General features: G+C 43.7%; 1 long non-coding RNA gene across 1 annotated transcript; it reads left to right on the forward strand.

Moving 5' to 3' along the window:
• The first annotated feature begins 13184 nt into the window (after positions 1 to 13184).
• Positions 13185 to 18946, forward strand: LOC128101955 (uncharacterized). Its single transcript, XR_008215258.1, has 2 exons — positions 13185 to 15290; positions 15778 to 18946. It is a non-coding gene; the product is annotated as an uncharacterized LOC128101955 (long non-coding RNA).
• Positions 18947 to 19222: the final 276 nt, after the last annotated feature.

Genomic DNA, 19222 nt, shown 5'->3' on the forward strand with positions numbered 1-19222 from the left:
CCACAATGAGAGAAAAATGGAGGTGGGGGGTGGAGTATTATGATTACTCTGTAGCTTTCCATGTAAGCTCTTGGTTTAGGCTTGGGTTCCAAAGACTCTGGGATCAGGTCAGATCTGGATACAAGGTGAAGAGAGGTTTGGTGGCTCTCCGTGGGTACACTACTCCTTTCAGTGTTTGATTTTGTTTTCTTCTGGCACAAGGAGATATGAATGTTGCAGTTGGAGTTTCCTTTGGACCCCCAGCCAACTCCCAAATAATGACATGGAGACTTACTAATTATGAAAGCTTGGACTTTAGCTTAGGCTTGTCTCAATTAGCTCTTACAATTTAAATGAGCTCATTCAAATTAATCTATGTTCTATCACATGGCGTCACCTCTCTTCCATCTTGAACCGCCTGTTTTCTCTCCATGTCTCCTGGCTTCTTGCTGGCATAATCCAAGCACCTAGATTCCTCCTCCTCTTCCTCCCTCTCCCTGGAAATTTCACCTATCTATCCTGCTTAGCTATTGGCCATTCAGCTCCGTATTCAACCAATCAGGAGGTACCTTAGGCATAGACATATCTTCACAGTGTACACAAATATTCTGCAACAGAATGTTCTGTTCAATAAGAAGACCCCAGTACCAGAAACCATGCTAAAAAGTATGAGAAACCTCCATTCAAGTTGTTGGTCAGGGGAGTCCAAGAGACCCACCCTCCCCCCAACAATATAGGCTATTGCTGTTGCCCTTGGCTGCTTCCTAGAATTAAGAGGTAAGTCCCTATTGCTGAAAATACCATACAAGTTGGACACAGGACTTGGAGGAATTGAGCTGGAACTGGCCTGGAAACCTCCTCCTTCAGGACTACTTCTCATAGTACTAAGAGGTGCTATGCAAGCTTCTATGGGAGAAAAGCAATCAAAGGTCCTACCCAGCTGTGATGCCTCTGAACCATAACAGTGACCAGATACTCTAAGATATCCCCAAAGGTAAAGGAGTGGAACTTATATCTCAGAGGTAACCAATCATTGTCTAGTTGGACTTAAGGTTGCTCAATTAGGAGAGAATTCATTCTTGCTAATGTAAACTTAGCCAACTACCCATAGCTGGTGAGGCCATGGACCCAGAGGAGAACCTCAAGCCTCCACTTTGCTGAACCAGTACAATTTCTAACTGCACTGTAAGTGCTTAGCCTTATACCCACAGCTAAATGTAGCTCTCGTCCATCATCAGAGATGCTTCTTTTTGCATCAAACAGAGACCAGTACAGAAAGCCATGCTGGTCAAAATGGAGAGAACAACTGAATGTGGGTGTCCAACCCACAACCAATATATTTACAATGCAATCCTTGCAGGAAAGGTCATGGAAGAAGGGACAGAAAAACTGCAAAAGCTAGTGGACCATCTACTGTGAGATTGTGTCTTCTATGTAGAACAGGGAAGCTATACCCATGAAATCTCTATAATATGGAATCCCAAACAATGACAACACCTGTTGACATGCCAACATGGATAGGGGAAATTGCACCGGGCCCTATCCCTAGATGAAGAGCTACAGACAATGACTATTAAGAAGGAGAGAATCAATTTTTCCCAGGGATGAGCCCCTAATTGGTTATCCAAGACTAAGAGCTCAACCCTAAACAACATATGTACAAGCAATAATAAATAGACCCAGCAAGTTGTATTTATATATTTATATGTATAAATCTAACAACAATAATAATAATAAAACTAAAAAAAACAGGTGGAGGGAGGTGGTGGATATGGGAAGAGTTGGGGAAAGAGGTGGGTAGGGAGCAAATATGATTAAAAATACATTGCATGAAATTCTCAAAGCATTAAAATAGTGCATTAAAAAGAAAAAAACAAAAATGACACACGGATACCAGACAGCAGGGAATAGTCTCCTATGTTTCTCACTACTTCCTGAAGATGTGTGCTTCTCAAGGACAAGGAAGGAGGGCGCCCCCTCCCTGCCCAGATACAATCCCAGAGGAAGCTGAGCCTTGGTTGTACTCTGCTTGGAGAGCAAAGGCCTTGGGCATAATCACAATCCTCTAATTCCAATAGTTGACTACACAAACAGGCTTGTCTGATACCAATCCTTCCCCAGATCAACAATCACCTACTTCAGAAAAACCACCCTGAATGCAGCTTCAGCAACAAAAATAGATTATATGTTGGCAATTTTAGCTCATTGATACAGAGAACTCTGAAAACATGGAGGGAAATCCTGGGATTTCCAGGCATGTAGGGTTAGAACCTGTTATATTAAAAGACTAAAAAGATCACTTTAAAAATTTTGAGTATAATTTTCACTTACCAAAGAAAAGCTACAATAACTACAAAGAATATCTTATATAACTTTTCTGACTTATCTGTGGCTAACATTTGGAGCCATCTACTTTGTCGTTTTGCTCTGCCCCTTTTTTCTGAACTGTTTGAGGCTAATAGTGCTCATATCTGAGCTTAAGTTGCCTAGGAACCCCTTCTTTCATAACTACAATTGCCACTCCAATGTGTTTAATGCTCTGTTCTTGAATTTATTGTCTATGTTCTAATGATATGTCAGTTTATTTGATAATGTCTTTCGTAGCATTTCGTGCAGGATCCCAGTAAAGGATCCGGCAGAGTTTCTGTACTTTTGTCTCTTCTGATTAGCCCACGAGCAGACAGTCGAGTCATCATTTCCTTATCTGTAAGCTGTGGAGGTCGGAGCCACTTGTGTCTGAGTTCTGCAGTCATGATGTCCCTGCAGTATCCAGTATGGTACTTAATGCAACAGGGCTCTTTCAGTGTTTAATGGGATCCTTGCTCTCCAGAGGGGACTGGGAGTAACTTCCTATTTAGGAGAGTTAGAAGCCTTCAAACAGGACTTCTGGGTTTGGAAACAAACTCTAGAGTCTGTCCCGGTCTCTGAAACAGTCAAGCATACCCATGGAAAGCAGCACCAGCACCAATGTATTTGACAGCAGATGGATAAGTGAGACAAATGGCAGCAATGTCACAAGGCACAGGAGGGGCTTGAGAATGGCCCTCACAGGGTGCCTGCATTATGGGTGAAGTGGTAGGGAGCTACCGGAGGGAGACTTAGATTAGTTTAAAATGTATTTTCTAAGCTCTATGGCAACAACTGTAAGAGTTCTATAAGAAACCTCTATATTGGTTTATTTTGTGGTGCTGGGGGTCATACCCAGGGCCTTGGACATGCTGGGCAAGTGCTTTACCACTAAGCTGCACCTTAGAACCCCCAAGGCCCACTTAAAATATGAAGACTGATAGCTTGAAAATAAAAAGATGAGAAAATATATACCATGGTAACACTAATTGAAAGAGAACTGAAGTATCAGTGTTAGTAGCAGACATCAGAACAAATAAAGTTGCCATGAAAAAAGAAGGGTGCTGTGAAATGGTAAACACAGTCAATTCTCTGAGAGGACACAGCCATGCATGTGCCTACCAACACAGCATCAAAACACAGGAGGCAGAACTCCAGAGAACTGAAAGGAGAAATAGATGAATCCACTTTTGTAGTTGGAGTCTTCAACATCTTCCTGGTAGTAATTTATAGATCCAGAAGTCAGAAAAGCAATACAGATAAAGTTGACCTCAACAGCACTGTTAATCAACTTGATCTAATGGATTTTCATAGAATACTCCTTTCACAGAGAGCAGAATCCACGGTTTTGTTCAAGCATGCATGGAACATTCACCAGGAGAAATCATGTTCTGAATCATTAAATATGCCTTAAACATTTAAAATAATAGCAGCCATATAAAGTCAGTTCTCAGACCACAATGGAATTACACTCGAAATTAATGAAGGGCCAGTGTTGTGATACATGTGTATGTATAGTGAGTTCAGGACAGTCAGGGCTATGCAGAGAGACCCTGTTTCAAACAAAAACAAAAACAAAAACAAATAAACAACAACAAAAATAAATTAATGAAGGAAGAATCTTTTGGAGTAATCTTCAAATATTTGAGCATTCAATGACATACTTTTTTATTTTAATTTTTAAATGCAATATATCTTGATCATTCTCCAACTCTACAGGTCAAAAAAGAGTTCTTGACAGAGTTGTAACATATTTAGAAAGAAATGGAAATGAAAACAACTTACCTAAATGTGCAGAATGGAATGAGTAGTGCTCAGGGGGAAATTCATAGTGTTAAATAAGCAGAAAAAAAGGAAGAGATAAGACCAGTTGCCTGAAATGTCCATCCTAGGAAACTGAAGATGGAGACACAAACAATTAAAGACGTGGATAGTTTTCCCCTTACAAGGTATAAGAAAAAGATACCCCTCCTGGGGCAGATGTCTGCTGGAATAATGGGAGCATCAGCAACAATGGTGATAGTGGTGGCAACGGCCATTTCTTCCACAGTGCTCCGTAGGTGCTGCACTCAGCATCCTCACACGTTCACATTAATGCTCACAGTGACACTGTGAGAAAAGCACTCCTTTCCTCCTTCCACAGGTGAGACATGGAGGCACAGAGCCACGAAGCAACTTGCCTAGGGGCGCACAGCCGCTAAGGGCAGCAGCCATTATTGAATGTCTGGCCAAAATCTGGCCCCAGAAGAGGCAGAAGCACCCAGTTCCCTTCCCCTGCTCCCCACTTTCCCCAGGAGAATGCTGGGCTGGCTCCTAGAATGATTTGTGGAAACTAGGGAAAAAAATAGCAGGGGGAGGCCTGAGATGCCGTCACAGAATGTGCTAGAAATACAGATGCTCTTACAACCCTAGAGCAGCTGTGAGGGATGTTGGGGGAAATCGTAGCGATAAGGACGCTGCCAGGATATTTGTGGCAGATAAATCCCTCACAGGAATTCGCTGGGAGAATGCCATAGGGCTCTTCTCCAGACAGAACATTTATCAACAGCATTGATGAAATTGAGCCCGTGGAGTGTTGCTGGTGCTGCTTGGGGTGAGACGAGGGCCTGAGTGACCACAGAATCTGCAGCCTGGATCTTTCAATATGATGCAATGAAATGAAGTGATTTGGATTAAATGGAAATTGCAAAGTGTAGGCGAGGGAGGACCTAGGTAAGGAGTCGCTGATAATGAACTTGTGGTTTAAGAAACCACAGGCTAGAAATGAGTTACACATGGGAGACGGCTGTCAGGACATCTGGTCCTGGCTCCAGCCACAGTGAAAGGGGTCTGGTGTTCGTGGGAGAAGCTCGCAACCTGGACATCCCATCAGAAACCTTCAAAAATTTCAATCCCCCAGAGATGCTGGCTTGGGTCCAGCCTGAGATGAGTGGCTGATGATGTTTGAAATCTCTTGAGCTGTTTTGAAAGACACAGAGATGGAAAACTAAGGGTCTCATGGGCAGTTGTCCCAGAAAGGAAGGTAAACTGATTTGCATAATACAGTGGAGGAAACAGAGCCCACCCTTTCAGGAAAAGTCTGATACAGAACAGAGGCCAGAAACCAAGCAAGCATTAGCTGGTCTGTTCAAAGATGCCTCTTACAACTGCTGTTCTCAGTCTAGTCTTGGGCCTTCCAAGCCTCCTTACCTTGGCTAACTCCATCTGCTAGAGGGATCCTTTGCAGTACAAACCTTCTCAGCTGTCATTCAACAATAATAATAATATAAATAATATAATAATAATAATAATAATAATAATAATAATAATAATAATAATAATAGTGGGAGACAGAAAATGTCTTGAGTGACTGTCAGGTCCTTCCCTTCAGAGATAGCAGGTCCCTTTTCTTGATGTCCAGGTATATGGCATGTACTGTAGCCATACACTTTTCAGATGTCTCTCAATGTCTGCCACCTCCTTGTATTATGGCTCTCCCAAGCTGTTATTTCATTGATTTGGAGCTGACCCATGGTAATAAAAGAAACACAGCAAAATTAATAGTTTGAGGACATTAAAAGTCACCACAGAAAGCATTGAAGCATTGCTTCAACTCTGTTTTCTTGAACAGCTTTTTCTGTGGGAACCCAGCCTCCATGTTGTGAGGACACTCAAGCAGTGCTACAAGGAAAGCCACCGACCATTGTTCCACTTGTCAGTCCTGAGTGGACCACACAGGAAATGGATTCTCCAGCTCTCCTTGAGTCTTCAGATGGTGGCAGCACCAACCAGCAGCTTGCTAAACTGTCGCAGCTGCCTGCTTCAGGTCTTTGTGTTGCACGAGGAAAAATAAATCACTGATCTGCCTAAAGCAGGGGTTGGCGAACTCTGACCCATGGACTGGCTTCCTGGTTTTGGGAATAAAGTTTTATGAACATCATTCATTTGCTTCCTTGCCACAAGATATCTTTGGGGACCATACCCAGAGTACCAGAGCTTCTGCAGGATGACTGGCCCATCCATCATTCATTCTGCAACTTGCCTTTCTAGTTATGAGTGCTGTCTAATAAACCACTCCACAGCACAACCACTAAGGCATATGGTTAATGAGTGCAGTAGGTCAGTTTGGGCAAAACACAGGGATGATGTGTGTCTGATCACCAGTTTCTATGGTCTTATTGGGAAGAATTCAAGGATAGGATGGCTCAACAATCTTGTCCAATGCTTGGGGTAGATGTGGCTTCTCCATGCATCTGGGCTTCTTCACAATGTGGGGACTACTGCATAGTGGGCTTTCTTTTTAAAGTTTATTATTTTTAAAGGTTTATATTTATTTATGTGTAATGATGTTTTGTCTGGACACATCGTGTATTCCTGGTACCCAAGGAGACCAGAGGAGGGGGTTGGGCCCCTTGACTCTGGAGTTACATATGGTTGTCAGCTGCAATGTGGGTGCTGGGAATTGAACCCTGATCCTCTAGAAGAGCAGCCAGTGCTCCTAACCACTGGGGCATCTCTCCAGACCCTGGGGGTTCTTCTAAGGAAGCTCAGACTCTAAGTTTTTGTTAAAATTTATTTTAGTGAGTATCAAAATACTCTGACAGATTGTTTTGTCAAGTAATTTTCACTAAAAAGTACTAAATATAAAAATTCACAAATTAATTCACATATACAACTGAAGAGTCCACAAAACATTCTCCTCTTCAGAATGTGTTAAATACATTGCTATCATTATCTGTATTTTTGCCATTAATCTCAAGTGGTCCATTGAGCCTCAGTTCTGAGACTGTCCTTTCACTGATTAGGACTGAGATAGCGGCTGTTAGGGACACTGTTCATTCAGACCTCCAAGCTTTCGCAGGCTCCCCCAGTCTTCTCCATGCTTTCATGACACCCACAGTAACTCAGTCTCATGAATGGTAAAGCGACATAACACAATACAAGGACTTTCCAAGAACCATGTCAATTGTGGGCACAAAGCTAGTTTTCAAGAATTTAGTTCCAGCTTCCAGCTTCTCTCAAGAATGGTAGTCATTTTTTCTTCTTTCATTCAGTAAACTGAGAGCCCTGGCATCCAGGTGTGAGTCCAGGACAGAAACATGGGCAGTTCTGATGTGGACTCCATGTGCAGGATGGTCGTCTGAGAACTAAAGCCAGTTGCCTTCATTGCTGGGCCCTTTAGCCTGTTACTAACCATCACTACAGCAAACATCTGTGGCAAGCAAAGTCTTGACTTGAAGTCCATGTTGAATCCATGGAGAACTTTATTCAAAGTGCCATGTTGCATTTTAAATCACCTCAGTTGGGACATTAACTGAAGCTACCATGGTGAGTTTGAGTATGCTAATTTCTACTCAGCCCATAGGGACAGTACCTGTCCCACAAATGTAAGTCATGCTTAAGTGCCTTGAGCCAATATTGTTCTTCCCCAGAATGATAGAGCTGTGTGGCTTGAGAACACTTTCAGCTCTGCCCTATATGCCACTCTAATTACTACTCCAATTACAGTAGATACTTTGAAGGGAAGACAGGTAGGGGCCTTGACAATTATGCAAAAATTCAACGGAGACACAGCATGTCTCCATTGGCATGTTCACATTTTGGGGAGGTTTTCTATTCCTTGGACCAAAGGATGTTGGTGGTTGGCTCCAGTAGGTTGTCACTAAAAAGAAATCGGTACAATGCTATCATGTTAGTATTGGATGCAATTTCTTATTACAGGTGCTTCTTACAGAGTTATTTAACAATATCCTTGTGTCTCTTCTGGCTATAGGGTTGCTCAGTGGGGTTAATTTTCTTGTTTAACACCCAGTGTATAAGCCAGTAGGCATGGCGTCAGGTTTGCTTCAGATTCACCACCAGCAACAATCATCAGGCTAGCACAATCTGAGATGTGTGCTGTGGGATATTCTGTGTGGCAAATGTGTTGCTCTGATTGGTTAGTAAATAAAACACTGACTGGCCAGTAGTCAGGCAGGAGGAAGTATAGGCAGGACAAGGAGGAGAATAAAGCTGGGAAGTGGAAGGCTGAGGAGAGAGACACTGCCAGCCGCCACGATGACAAACAGCATGTGAAGATGCCGGTAAGCCATGAGCCACGTGGCAAGGTATAGATTTATAGAAATGGATTAATTTAAGCTGCAAGAACAGTTAGCAAGAAGCCTGCCATGGCCATACAGTTTGTAAGCAATATAAGTCTCTGTGTTTACTTGGTTGGGTCTGACGGCTGTGGGACTGGCAGGTGAGAGAGATTTGTCCTGACTGTGGGCCAGGCAAGAAAACTCTAGCTACAGATGTGACTGTAATCATGTTTTCCCATAAAGTCCCCTTGTTCTGGTTTACCAGTAATGCCACCATAGTACCTGCTCTCAAATTTCAGAAGGGTGACACCCTGTTTGATCATTGGCAATGTCACATTTATTCTTGGCTATCAACAAGACCTGGCAATACCTGAGGGAGATCTTTCCCAGTTCAATCAGCATGCTTCTCAAATTTTGATGGTTCTCCTGTCAATCTGCTTACACTAGAGTGGATTCTGTAATTAAGCACACCACTTAATACAAACATTCCCTTGCTCCTGACATTCTGCAAATATTTAACAACTGTGTGTGTGTGTGTGTCCTGTTACATTTTGCATCTCTACCAGAAAGCTATGAGAGTTCAGACCACTTTGTATTCTTGCCACAATGTGCTTTATCTGCACTTTACCGATGTTGGTAAAAGGTGTTCCAATATCACAGTAACACACACACACACACACACACACACACACACACACACACACACACACACTACCTTTTCAGTAGAAAAGCCTGCTTGAGTTCAACTCCTCACTTTTTTTTGACCTACATAGTCACAGACAAAGGATTTAGGGAGGCCTTTCCCTTGAGGCATTTTTTGATTTAAACTAGGAAAACCTGAATGTGTGGGCTTAAGGTCCCAAGATAATTTCTGTCCTTCCCTTAGTGGAGTGTGGGTGGAGGGTGATTTTCTCCCTCAGTGGAGTGTGGGTGGAGGGTGATTTTCCATGCATTTCCTGATTGCCCTGTGGATGGGGGAGGAGACTGGGGGTGAAGTAATCCAGGGATAGATGCTCAGTCCCAGGCCTTCCTCTAACTCGGTTGTCATTTGCATGTTGAATTAAGAAGCATGTTGAAAAACAAGAGGCATATGGCTAATAGCTGATTCACGACCTTGGTGGAATTCTTGTCAATTTGGAGACTGTCCTTTGAAACCATGGCCAGCTCCCTCTGTGAGTGTGCTGTGCTCTATCTCTTCTCCGACTCCCAGAGTGCAGCAGAGGCAGATGGAGACTTCAGCTTGCACACCCGCCGAGAGCCACACCTTACTGCTGCTGGAACCCCAGCTCAGGGCCTGGGCTTTGGCCTTTCATCGACAGGGAACTTTCTTCTTTACCTTCTCAGGCAGTGTTCTCAGCACACTGTCCCACACCTCGGGAGGACTCTGGTCTTCAATGGCGGCACTTCCACATCAACAGTGAGGTAATACAGGTCACATGGGAGGGGAAGGTGGAGAGTGGGGCGGGGCAGGGAGGGCAGAGGTGGTGAGTTCATGTCGTTTTTAGGGAGCAAATATTTCTTTTTTCCTTCTCCTTGACACTGATGACTAGGACTGTATTGGTTCAGATGACTGGAGCAGGACATGTGTATGCTGAATGGGTCTGTCTCAAGCTGAGAGCCTCCTACCTTCTTTGCTAGTAAACACCTGAATTCTCTCCTCTCTCCTCTCCTCTCCTCTCCTCTCCTCTCCTCTCCTCTCCTCTCCTCTCCTCTCCTCCCCTCTCCTCTCCTTTCCTCCTCTCCCCTCCCTTCCCCCTCCCCTCGCTTCCCCCCTCCCCTCCCTCTCTCTCTTTGACAGAGTTTCATTCTGTACCCCCAGGGTGGAGGTCATGGCAATCCTTCTGCCTCAGCTTCCCAAGGCCTTTGCTAGCACATCTTGCTATGTTTCTTTCCCCTCATAGAAAGAGACTGCTTTTGTGACCCAAAACAGGCTCTGAAGAATGTGGGTCTTAGTAGCAAGTTTGAATTCATAGCTGTAGTAGTTGCTCAGGCCAAACAGTAGATCAACCTAGGGCCTCCTGTGTGCTAAACAAGTACTCTGCCAGTTAACTATATTACAAGTTCTCAAACAAAAAGCAAACAAACAAACAAAAAAACCCCAAACCCCCAAACAAACAAACCAAAACAACTTTTTGGCTCAGAATGATGGCTCACGCCTTTAATCCCAGAATTTGAGTGGCAGAGACAGGTAGATCTCTGTGAACTCAAGACCAGCTTGGCCTACATGGAGAGTTCCGGGACATCCAGGATTACATAGTTAGATCTTGTCTCAAAAAAATTCTCGTTTTTGAGACAGGGTTTTCCTAAAGTTGCTTAAGCTGGCTGGTAACTTGAGATTCTCCTGCCTCAGCCTCATACGTACATGGGATTTTTACTATAAGAGCCACGGTGGAAGGAATTCCTCCCCTTAGAAATAAGGATTCAACAGAAACACCACCCAGGGGCAGACAAAGTGAGTCTTTCTTCTAAAATGGCACCCATCCTGGATTGGTTTTAATGAACACTCCTAATTAGAAGCATGGGCAGCGCTCACGCCAGAGTCCACCCGTGTTTTTCTAGTGTGCATTTTTCTGGTTCTGGTTTGACCCCTCCCCACAGAGTCAATGTTTGCTGTGTGTTGTCTAGCTGTTTCCTTAGCTCAAAGCACTCCTGGAGGAGTTCTGATAGCTCACACTCTGATAGGAAAGTTACAGGACTCACGAGATAAGGGGGCATCAAGGCTCACAAAGCCCCTGCTCAGGGTTCCAGTAAATGATTGCTGACGACAAAGGGGACAGGGGGTGATGCAGTTGTCTGGGAGTCCCACAGGAAGGTCTGGCAACAGGGCTTTCCCACCATGAAGCTGCTTTGCTCCTTAACCCGGATAATCTCATTGGTTCTTCAGGCTAGGCTTGGATGGCATTTTCTTTTTTGTCTGTCTGTGAATAGGGGTTTCTGTACATCTCCTCAGGAAAAGTAACCAACATTATGTAAAATGTCATTCTAAACCTAGAGGCTTACAGTAACTCAGAGTCTTTAGAATGGATGTAAGTTTCTAGCTAAGCTTTAGGTTCACAGGTAAATGGAGCAGAAAGCACAGAGCATTCCCATTTGATCCTTGACCCCTTTGCTCCTGTCCAGCCTCCCCACTATCAATACCCTGCACCAGAGTGGTGTGTCCATTAGAACCAATAATCCTACACTGACACACTACCACCCAAAGTTCAGAATGCCTTGTGCATGCTGTATCTATTGCCTGTCATGTAAGCTCCTGTCATGGAAGCTGCCTTTACTTGGGAATGTGCAGTAGAGGTTCCTCTGTATAGGACAGTTCGTTGGATTTTGATGCTGGATAATAGTTTATTGTCTGGATTCACCAGGCTGTATTTGTGTGTTCATCTACCCAAAGGTCTCCTGGTTGTTCCTAAGTTTCATCAGCTAAGAATAAAGCTGTAATAAAATAGTGTACAGTACTTTCAATCTGTTTTGATAAATGCCAGTAAGCATGATTGCTTGGTAAATAGTAAAACTATGTGCAAATTTATTTTTTCTGTTGTTTTGCGTTTGAGACAGAATCTTGCGATATAGTTCAGGCTGAACTTGAACATGCAACTCTCCTGCTTCAGTCTCTTAAGGGCTAGAATTACAGATGAGCGCCACCCTACTTGGCCTCATTTACTTGTTTGCAGTACTGGGGATCGAACTCAGGGCCTTGTGCGGTCCAGGCAAATACTAAACCACTGAGCTACAGTGCCACCTCTTGGTTTAGTAGGAGGAACTGCTGATCTGTCTTCAACAAGATTGTGGCATTTTGTACCTCACCTTCAATGAATGAGGGTTTCTTTTGTTTACACTGTGGCCAGCATTTGATGTCATCAGACTTTTGCTGTTCTAAAGTGTGTAGTAGTAACATATTTTTGTTTTCATGATCCTACAGGAAATTTGTAGGATTTTCCCTCTGGGCTGACTACCTGGGCACAGTGGCCTTGGATGATATTAATTCTATCTAGGGTGTTGGTTATGATGGCTGGCAGCTTGCTCAACTTCCATATGGCTAGCCCAGACTTCTTCACCTGGTGATGGAAGGTTTGCAATAGCAAGAAAGGAGATGTCCTAATACACAGTTCTCCCAAGCCTCTATTTTTACTACACGAAGAGAGCAAGTCATAAATCTAGGCCCACATTGAAGGGAAAAGGATACAGAATGTTCTAGTTACACTTTCCCAATCAGGAGCAATTGATGACTGTGTATGGTACCCAATGATCTAGGGGAGGATTTAATGTGTACAATAGGGCATTATTCAAATGCCACAACCTGTTATATGTTTTAAACTACATAGGGGTTGTAAAAAAGAAACTCCTCTATCTTCTCAGAATTGCTAACATAGGGACCCTGGTACCTGATTGCCAGCTGTGGTACCCATTTCCTTCTCTTTTTCATTGCTGACCCACTGAGACTGACCAGAGGTTCTCTAACAGGAGAGGAAGAAGCACGCCCCTACAGAAAGTGCTGGGAAGGATATTGCCATCTCGGAAGAAAATAATATTGAGTTTACAAAAACTTAAATAACTTCTCCTCAACAAACCATCTCAGCTTAAAAGAGAATACCGACACACGGGAAGAGACAGAACCATCAAGCAGAGACTTCAGAAGTGGACACTGTCAGTGTCGTTGGTGAAATTGCAAGGATAACAGATAAATGGTGGTAGACACTCCACTGGAGCTCCTTCCTGAATTTACTGCAGGGGTGGGGTGGAGGAGTGGGGGTGAGGAGCAGGGGTGGGGTGGGGTGGGGAAGTAGCCCCTGTGTGAAAGAAGAGGCAAGGATTTGAGTAAGTTTCAAATCCCAGAAGCAGAATGTTTGTGGAGCAGGTTGTCTCTCTCACCTAGGATTCATCTTTCTTCCTTAGCTTGACAGCTGTAAATGTTTGCTGCCATTTTGTTCAACAGCTCCCCAAAGAAGCACTCTTCACGGGAAGGTCTTGTGCTTTGGAACACTGCAGTCAGTGATCAGGCATGACTCAAGAGCAACATTTGCTGCAAAAGAATAAGAGAGAAAATTTAGAGCACAGGTTTAGCTCCCGTTATTTAAAACTAACAAAATTATTAAAGTGAGGAACATATGCTAGACTATTCTTGCTTATTGAGACAAGGTCTTACCCATTAGGCTTGGGGGGAAGTGCTTTTCCCACTGAGCCATCTCGCCAGCCCAACAAACACTTTCAGATGAATTTATATATGGTGGTAGAGGTAGACAGTTGGGGTCGAAGATGCTTTTATACTGATTTGAATGGGCTTTTTTCTTCTGCAATGTTAGATGATGATTATAAATATTCCTAATCCAGTGAGGGACTTTTCTCTATTGTAGAAAAGGCCTTCCGTGAGATGTTGTTGACAGCAACATTCAGTTTTCCATACAGGGGCTCTCCGATCTTCACAACCCAGTTGCTCCCCCCACTTCATCTCTCCACTTCACCACCCTCAAAACACTCTCCGTAGTAAGAGCCCCAGGATAAAATGTTAGGACTAAGCGCTTTGAATTCTTTCTAGTATTACAGTTGATTGCACTCTGAAAACATGTCCACAGAGGCAGAAAATAAGTTTCCTTGTGATTGAAAAATACTTTTTATGAAACTTCCAAGGCGCTGGGAAGATAGCTCACCAGTAAAGTACTTACCATGCAAGCATGAGGACCTGAATGTGATCCCCCAATACCCACATAAAAAGTCAGCCATAGTCAGGTGTGTTTGTAATCCCAGCTCGTGGGAAGTGGAGACAGTAGGATCCTTCATGTTTACTGGCCAACCAGTCTGGCCAAACTGGTGAGCTCCATGTTCTGTTAGAGAGCCTGTCTCAAGAAATAAGCTGATGAGTAATGGAGGGAGATAACTGATGTCTACCTCTGGCCTACACACACACACACACACACACGCACGCACACGCACACGCACATGCACACGCACACGCACACGCACACGCATACGCACACACACGCTCACGCACACACACCCAGAGACACACACACAGACATACATACACAGAGATACATACATACACATACAGAGACACAGACACACAAGGATACACACATAGACACACACACACACACACTCAGAGACAGACATATACACACAGAGACACAGACACACATGTATGCATACACACACGCACACACACATCATTTTAAAGAAGTATCAATTTTACTTTTTTACTGTATTTGTTAGGTATGAGCAGGAGAGCGATTTAGAGTCTAACTTTAGAAACTGGAGATGATCCCCACATCTTAGTTCTGTTGGGGCAGGGGCTGTTTCTGCAGACAAGACATTCCCTTTACAGAAACAGTGATAAAGCTCCAATTAGTGACTGCAGCAATGAAGTGGGAATGTTTAACCTTTCGGGTGTGCCAACAATGTGCTTCTTAATTTGAAAATAGGGTACGCAGCGTTTGCAAGTGGAGAACGGCGATGGTTCGTCACTCAACTTGACATGCCTTCTTTGCAGCAGAGGCAAGGGAAGGGATCTTCTCTGCTCCATTTGTTCTGCCTTTTGCCTAAATTCTCTGAGAAAGAGCAGATGCTCTAATTAGGGGTACCAGACACTGAAAATATCTGGCACCTGGGGAGAGCATGCTGCCAGGTTCTCCTGCAGAAGCCAGCCTTCCTCCGGAGCACCTTGTGTGCGTCGCCAGCAGCGAGCCTTATTATCCCCTTTTTGCAAATGGTGGAAAAGTGCGGCAGGAGATTCAAAAGGCTCACTTGAGGCTACAGGGGAAGCCAAATGCTCCTCTCAAAATAGAAACGGAGAGCTCTGGGAAGCTTAGACAGCTCGAGAGGGTCCTTTAATCTCTGGACCCTTCTGCATCATTTTAGAAGCTTCTTTACCTCATGAAAGGGCTGCCAACTCTTCCTCCAGGATGTCGTAAAAAGGTGACATTTAGAGAAGGAAATTGAAACTCTAATTGACTTCTACTAAAGCAGGAAAATAAGTGTCCTGTGTTTCTTCTCGTAGCCAGATTTTTGTAATTTTCCCTTGGGACTCTACCCTGAGGGGAGCTAAAGAGGCAAAGCAGAATAGGCCACTTGAGTTGGTCTGTTTATACACTCAAGATTTGATTAATATTCTTCTCTTTTTTTTTTACTTCATGGTGGGAGCTATGGACAGTCCATTCAAGTGAACAGATAGAGGAAAAGGGTTTCTAGCCCATTCCCTGGATGTTGAGATAAAATAACCCTTGAGTGTCTTGCAATGATAAATAATAAGTTTGAGATGAATCCTCCATTTCCAGGTCTGGGTATACAGGTACCTGTGATTGTTTGTGTGCATTTTTATTTGCTTTGGATAATGTAACTTTAACACAGAGGGTGGAGCACTTTTTAGATGCACTTATGCAGAATGTCCTGTTCTCTTTTGCAGTCATCATCACAAGAAGAGCATGACCCAGGGTGCCTGCTGGTCCAAGGAAGAGGAGAGACACATGAAGCCTGGACCACAGACCAACTGAGCCCAAGCACCTGGCCTGGTCCCTGGCCACACTGTACAAACATATGCAGGGCAACATTGTTTACTGTTGTGGGTGATTGTAATGGTTTGCTCTACAGCACACCATGTTACAGCTGACTGATACAGAGCCATTGAAAGAGGAGATGGTGAGAAATTCTTAACAGAACATGAACAATGCTTGCAAAAGTGTTCAACTTAAGGTAATGACATAGTACTTAGCAAGTGCAAGAACTCAACAAAGATTGTATTTGATGTATTTTAACAGAATAATGTTCTGAATGTCTGGCCTGCCCATTGATATCTTCCTCACAGGTGACAATACCTTTTATATCCTTTTGTAGCTGTTCCTAACAAATTCTTTACTCTTTATTGCCCTGCCAGTATTTGGCATTTATCTAAGATTGAATTCTAGGCTGAACTATAAACCTACTATCTACATTCTACAATTAACATTTTGATGTATTTTTTTGTACATTTCTGCCTAGTCACTCCTCAACTCATTTTAATTCTAAAATGTATAGTTGTTATTATTGTGTGCATATGCCATGTACATAGACATATTTGAGACACAACACGTGTGTGGGACAGAGAAACCCCCTGTGGAACTGGATCTCCTTTTCTACCCTTACTTGTGTTCTTGGCATCCAACTTAGGTTGTGAAACTTCCGTGGCGAGTGCCTTTACCTGATGAACCTTCCCACTGGCCTGTCCATTTTTTGATGTTGTTCAAAATCAGTTGCAGGTGTTAGATGCCTCACCAACAAATGCACGTACTCACTACTCTCCAAAGTTTCCATAGACCCCTTCCAGTCCACTTTGCCCCTCTGCCTGAAGGCACACTCTCTGGTTTCCTTTCACAGTTTACATTAGTTTGGCCTGCTTTTGAACTTCATATAAATAGAAGTATGCACTGTGTAGCCCCCTGTGTCCATCCAGCTTCTTCTTCTTGGCTTAACACTTTTTTTTTTTAGTGAGAACATCTTTATTAGGATCTACATCTTAGATTTTCACATGGAAATTGAACCCAGAGATGCAAAAGACTTGAGGACTGTTCTGATGAATGAACATGCCATTTCCTGTCCTCTCCTCCCACCCAGTGCCCCTAAGCAGACAAAGATTAGGCATTTCAAATGATGTAGGGAAAGATTCACAGTGACAAAGAGTTAACGTTGTCTGCTAGAGACTCTCCCATGTTGACCTCATCTCAAATGAGTAATTTAGACAGTATCTTTGAAGATGGCTCTTAACCTTAAAACTTTGTGCTTCTGTGATGTGTCCCCAGCAACACTCATCAACTTCTCCTGCCCCATCTCCCTGCCTCGGGTTGATAAGTCTTTTAAAACCACAGAGGGGAGTTGTTGATACTTGTCTCTTGGGCACAGGGCTTTTGATTTAGTGAGTTCAGTAAGATGTAAGGGCCGACCAAGCTCTTAGGATGAATTGAACTGGACTTTCTCCTGGGGTGTTGCCTGCAGGATGTACCTAGGGGTCCCACCACAGTGTGAGGAAGCTGAGTTAGTGGGATCAGTTGAAGAACTTGGCCAGCTGTCTTTCTCAACTCTGCTCTGGTGGGCAATCCAGCACATGGGAGGGGGGCGGGAATGAAAGTTAAAGTGTCACAGGTCAGTTCAGAAGGGCTGAGTTCCAGGCCTGAGGCTGTTGAGCTGCTTAATTCCTTAGACTTAACTTGAGGTTTTACATTAGGCCAGCTGTAAAAATGAAAGGCACTGTCGGGCTGCCACTATCTTCATTTCCCAGAATCCCTTTGTGTGGGGACTTCCAGCATCAGCAGGGACCAGGTGACTTGTGTTAAGGAGGCACGGGGCTGTTTTGTGTTCATGTTTAAAAGGTCAGGACAAGGGCCAGGCCTCATTACTGTTAACAGAACTGCCAGCCTGCTTGGTCGTCTTGTGGGCATGGAGCTTTGTCTATAAATTCCTGTCTGTACAGTTCCTTGGCAGCCAGGAGACTGCACCAACATCACCTAGCTGGGCATCTGCCTTCAACTTCCTGTAGTTCCGGGCCAGGCAGCCTTACCTGCTAACCTAAGCCCATCACATAGACTTGCTGCTGGATTTAAGATCACATCTTTTAGGTCCTGAAGTGAGGTGAAGCCTTAAGTAGAGGGCTTGTCTAAGCAGTCCTGGTCAAGGCATGGTCCTGCCCATCCTTGTTTGTCAGGTTGACTGACAAGTTGTAACTTTCTTTGGCAGGGTGCGGGGTGGAGTGGGGGGAGGCTTCTCTTCTGGCTGAGCCAGGCTTCAGGCTTTCTCTTCTCCCCCAAGTGAATTTAGAATTCTTACCCCCTGGGTAGCATAATTCCAATTTCTTGGGTCCATTGTTTCAATAAGAGAGCCTTAGAGCAGTGGTTCTCAACCTTCCTAATGCTGAGACCCTTTAACACAGTTCCTTGTGTTGTGTGACCCCCCCCACCATAAAATTATTTCATTGCTACTTTGTAACTGCAATTTTGCTACTGTTAGGAATTGTAATGTAAATATCTGTATGTAAGAGATCTGATATGGGACCCCCCAAAGGGGTCACAACCCATAGGTTGAGAACCACTGCCTTAGAGTATCTTCCTCCCTGCCAGGCTGTTACAGAAGCAGCTGCCCAGAAACTCTCACTCATCTCATTTTCTCTCTGATGTTCTAGATAAGGTCAAGGCACACATTGCTGGAGCATACCTAGGGCTTCTGGGAAAGCTGGCAAAGCCCTACGTCAAAAGCAACTCTAGGTGAACACAAGCCACTGTGGAGAAACAAAAGTCACATGACCCAATCATGCCAATTTCTGTAGTTAATAGGAAATTACCACACATGTGCTTGAGCTCCAGAGAACAGGATAATGACCAAACTGACCACAGCCTAAGCTGCTGACTTATTCACACATGAAATAGTAAATGCATATTGTTTTAAGCCAGTGAGTTTGGGCATGGTTTGTTCCATGGCATTTTTGAGGTAATTGATATCTAAGACATATTTTAGCTACCCACTGAGGACAATGTGGTGCTAGTAGTCAGAAGAAGTTGAATGTGTTGCTTCATAATTAAATTATAATCAATAAAATGACATTATATTTATTATATATTGTAACATGAATTTATAATTGGTCTTTTTAATAAAAAAAATCCCAAGCCAGATATTGGGGTGAATGCTGAAAGATGAGAGAGACAAAGGAACAAGCCACTGCCATGTCTAACCTTGTCAACTCTACAAATCCTCTGACTGAATATTTCTGAGTCCTCAGCCAAAAGCTTTCCAGACAAAAAGCTTCAGTCAAAAAGGTTTTAGTTCCTGTTTCCCCACACATTATATACCTTTCTCCGCCCAGCCATCACTTTCTTCCTAGTGCTAGG

This window comes from Peromyscus californicus, unplaced genomic scaffold (genome assembly GCF_007827085.1).
Source record: "Peromyscus californicus insignis strain IS unplaced genomic scaffold, ASM782708v3 Scaffold_7__1_contigs__length_154581171, whole genome shotgun sequence".
Lineage (NCBI taxonomy): Eukaryota > Metazoa > Chordata > Mammalia > Rodentia > Cricetidae > Peromyscus > Peromyscus californicus.